Raw genomic sequence first — 4,626 nt, 5'->3', positions numbered from 1 at the left:
TGCAATAAAAAAGGCCAACACTGTGCTCGGGATTATTAGGAAGGGAATTGGAAACAAATAAGCCAGTATCATAATGCCCCTCTATAAATCAATGGTGCGACCTCATTTGGAGTACTGTGTACAGTTCTGGTCACCACACCTCAAAAAGGATATTATAGCATTGGAAAAAGTCCAGAAAAGGGCAACTAGAATGATAAAAGGGTTGAAACACTTTCCCTATGAAGAAAGGTTAAAACGCTTGGGGCTCTTTAGCTTGGAGAAACGACAGCTGAGGGGTGACATGATCAAGCAGGGCTCTTTTTGTAGCAGGAACTCCTTTGCATATTAGGCAACACACCCCTAATGTAGCCAATCCTCCAAGAGCTTATAGAGCTCTTCTTACAGGGGCTACTGTAAGCTCTTGGAGGATTGGCTACATTGGAGGGTTGTCACCTAATATGCAAAGGAGTTCCTGCTACAAAAAGCCCTGTAAGGTCTATAAGATTATGCATGGGATAGAGCAGGTAGAGAAAGCAGTACTTTTCTCCCTTTCTCACAATACAAGAAGATGAAGAAGAAGAAGAAGAAGAGATTGGATTTATACCCCGCCCTTCACTACCCAAAGGTTTACAAACTCCTTTCCCTCCCCACAACAGACACCTTGTAAGGTAGGTGGGGCTGAGAGAGCTCTGACAGAAACTGCTCTTTTTCAAGGACAGCTCTTATCAGAACTATGGCTTGCCCAAGGTTATCCAGCAGTTGCAAGTGGAGGAGTGGGGAATCAAACCCGGTTCTCCCAGATTTGACTCCGTGCACTTAACCATTACACCAAACTGGTTGGCCAAGTCTTTAGCATTTCTAGATATCATGGTCATCTGCAAAACTAACCTTCAATTAGGTCACAGGGTCTACAAAAAACCAACTCACATGGACCGTTATTTACACAAAAACTCCAATAACCACCCTCGGCCAAAAAGAGGCATAATGAAAACATTAGTAGACCGTGCAAGACGGATATGTGAACCACACTTTCTCAATGATGAACTAAATCATCTAAATCACGGACTTCAAGCAAATGGCTACTCCAAGAATGAAATCAGAAGAGCGATTAAAGCAAAGGTAAAACAAACAAACAACTGAAGAAAAACAGTCTCCCACAGGAAAAGTGTTTTTGCCATATATCAAAGGTATCACTGATCAGATGGGAAAACTTATGAAAAAACACAACCTACAAACAGTATTCAGACCCACCAGAAAAATACACCAGAAAATACACCAGAAATACACCAGAAAAATACAACAGATGCTACGATCGGCAAAAGATAGAAGAGACACCCTCACTTCTGCAGGAGTATACCATGCAGGAGTATACCATGCAGCTGTGGACAAGTTTACATTGGGACCACACAGTGTAACATTCAGACAAGAATAAAAGAACATGAAAGGCACTGCAGACTTGGCCAACCTGAAAAATCAGCAGTGGCTAAACATAGCCTAACTCAAACAGGACACAGTATTTTGTTCCAAGACACTGAAAGGCTGGATAACACTTCCAATTACCATGTCAGATTACACAGGGAAGCCATTGAAATTCATAAACATAAACACAATTTTATTTTATTTATTTTTAGATTTGTATCCCACCCTCCCAATGGCTCAGGGCGGCTAAGATGCGGCAGAGCCGAAATGAATAGATAAAATAAAATAAAATAAGCAACATTTAAAACCACAACAAAATCCAAACAATAATCAAGGTGCTCTGATCTTCCTATGCAAATCATCCAAGATGGGAAACAATAAACTCAGTTCAGTGGCCAGCTGTCTCAATAGCCTCCCGCAGCGCTGTTCTATACGCTTCTACCATTGTTTGCCCATGATAGGGGCAAACGATGAAGCACTACCACGATGGTGGGATAGTGGCGGTGGTGGCTCCTACTCAAAAGCCTGGCGGAAGAGCTCCGTCTTACAGGCCCTGCGGAACCTCTGGGAGCTCGTTCCACCAGGTAGGAGCCGCCACCGAAAGCGCCCTAGCCCTAGTTAAGTTAAGAGGTTAAGTTTGCCCCTCTCGGGGACCTGGAACTTCCAGGAGATGGAGGCTCCCTGATCGTAGTGCTCTTGGGGGAACATACAGGAAGAAGCGGTCCTTCAGGTAAGCAGACCTTCAACAGGAAAGAAGAGAGTGTAAAAATAAATAGGGCATGGTTTCCTGTTCTGAAAAACACAAAATGCTCTACATCTGACAATAGCACTACGGATAAGATTAGAATTTCAACAACCAATCCACATACAAAAGAACCTCCTCAGGAAACAGGAAATCTCCTCAGGAAACAATCCATATACAAAAGAACCTCTTCAGGAAGGCTCCTCCATTAGCATGTTCATAGCCTGGGGAACTCCTACAACATAATGACTCAGCCCTACCCCACCTTCTGGAGTAGATATAAATTACCTGCCTACCATTTTTCTCTTCACCTTGACACAGAGAGTACTCCATCTTTCTGTGTTATACCGCTGAGGATGCCAGTCACAGCTACTGGCGAAACGTCAGGTTCTACAATGCCAAGACCACGGCCACACAGCCCAGAAAATCTACAGCAACTGATGCTCTGTATTCTTGGTGCTGGGGGGGGGCAACAGTGGGAGGGCTTCTAGTGTCCTGGCCCCACTGCTGGACCTCCTGATGGCACCTGGTATTTTTTGGCCACTGTGTGACAGAGTGTTGGACTAGATGGGCCATTGGCCTGATCCAACGTTGACTTCTCTTATGTTCTTATGTTCTTACATCTTGAGTGCAGCAGACATCACTAAGCAGGTCACTTAAGAGCTCAAGGGATTTTCTGTGCAGCTGAATCCCCCAAAAAGGTTGGGGAGAATAAATTCCCCTGTGTTTGTGGTGGACAACGGTACACAAAGAACTTGCCAAGCTGAGAGAATCAGTGTTGCCTCCACATGGCCCTGGGGCATATGAAACAGAGGTAGAGAAGAGGATCATATCAAGAAATAGTAAAAAAAGAGATTAAGAATAGTACTTTGTAGGACAGCATCCATTTCAGAAGGTGAAAACTGCATAATGTCTTTAGTGGAGTGAGCTCACCTAGGACAGCCATCCAGGGCTGGAATTCAAGAGTCTGTATGTTAGTCAGTGAGAGGCAGTTGCCTTCTTCATTCTTCATCTGCCAACTGTTCTTACTATGTTCTGAAAACCTTGTGCTTTTAAAACTCTCTTGTGCATTCTGTCCCTAAAAAGGTCACAGTGACGAATATCTTGCCAGAATACTCATGCTGTGGCCCTTCTAGCTTTTCACGAGACCCATTTCTGCCATTTAAGTTATTCAAGCCCCTCTCTTAGGAGCTCTCGCTGGAAGAGGCCTACACAACTTGCGTGACCCACTGAGCCTAACATGGCACGCCACCAGTTTATGGTACTTTACCATAAGCTTGCAAAGCGTCCTGCTTCTGCTGCTTCCCTGGGGTTGAAAAAACAGGAAGGTTGTCAGATGCTTGGCAGGCCACAATTTATGGCTGATGGGCTATGTTTGGCTTGGTGAGTCACTACACATACAGGTTCCAAGTAAACATGACAAGTATCTTCTCTTGGAGAATATTGAATTACTTTGAGAGAAATCCAAATTGTTCTTTCCTTTGGTCATCTTCTTTGAGTCCTACTCCTCCATCTTGTACATCCCCCAGGGGGAGTCTTTGTTTATTGTAAAGTTTGTACAATGCCATGTGCATACTGACATTCTTTTTTTAAAAAAGTCTAAATAGAAATGCAGTTGATTTGCCAAGCAAATACACAGTGACCAGACCCCTTCAGGGGCACATCCATCTCTGAGCCTCAGCTTTGGTGATGTGTCCTTGTCAGATTTTATAGTTGCCTTCAGAGGCATTCCTCCGTAGTCTCTGACCTCTTGCTCAGTGGCCTTCTACGTACTCCAAATGTCTGAGTAGGCTATCTACAGATAGTTAGAGGACAACTTCTTTGGGTCACATGAGTCAAGAAACACAGCAGCCCCCAAGGAGCCAGGCGGGATCAATTAAAATTGTTTGCATTTTTGGTTTGCTCCTTTGTTGCTTTTTCAGGGAGAAACCTAGCCAAAATTATTCCCATTCCTTTTGAGATTAGGGCAGTTTGTCCTCTTGGGGGGGAAAGAATCCTTGCCTAATGTACAGGTAATTTATTATTCAATTAGTGCCCTGGCTGTTAGATTATTTTTCTTCACTTACCTTACAGTTGTTACAGTGTGCACCAGCTTTAAGGGTCAGAACATGAATTTGCAACCTGTTCTTAGATACGGACATGTATCTAGAAAAACGACACTGTGATTATTTACTCCAGCTCCTGTTTCTCTACTGGATTTCGTTCTTCAAATAAAATGAGGAAAAATATTTTTTATGGGCTGCTTCCTGGGAAAACCTGATTGCTTATGGAATTCCAGCTACTGGATTTCTGACATTAAGGCTGCCAAGACAGACCCATCTTCTGTCTTCTCATTTATCCTGCTCCATCAGACCTGGAACGTTGCTCGTGATCCCATGATGTTAAGAAACTAGTTCATTCTTACAATGAAAAGTTTTACAGGGCAAATAAGTCTTCAAAACTTGGGGAAAGCCTGTAATGGCTTTTAGCTAAATAGTGAATCAGAC

This window comes from Gekko japonicus, unplaced genomic scaffold (genome assembly GCF_001447785.1).
Source record: "Gekko japonicus isolate JY-2015 unplaced genomic scaffold, Gekko_japonicus_V1.1 scaffold143, whole genome shotgun sequence".
Lineage (NCBI taxonomy): Eukaryota > Metazoa > Chordata > Lepidosauria > Squamata > Gekkonidae > Gekko > Gekko japonicus.
Note: the sequence above shows the minus strand (reverse complement) of the source record.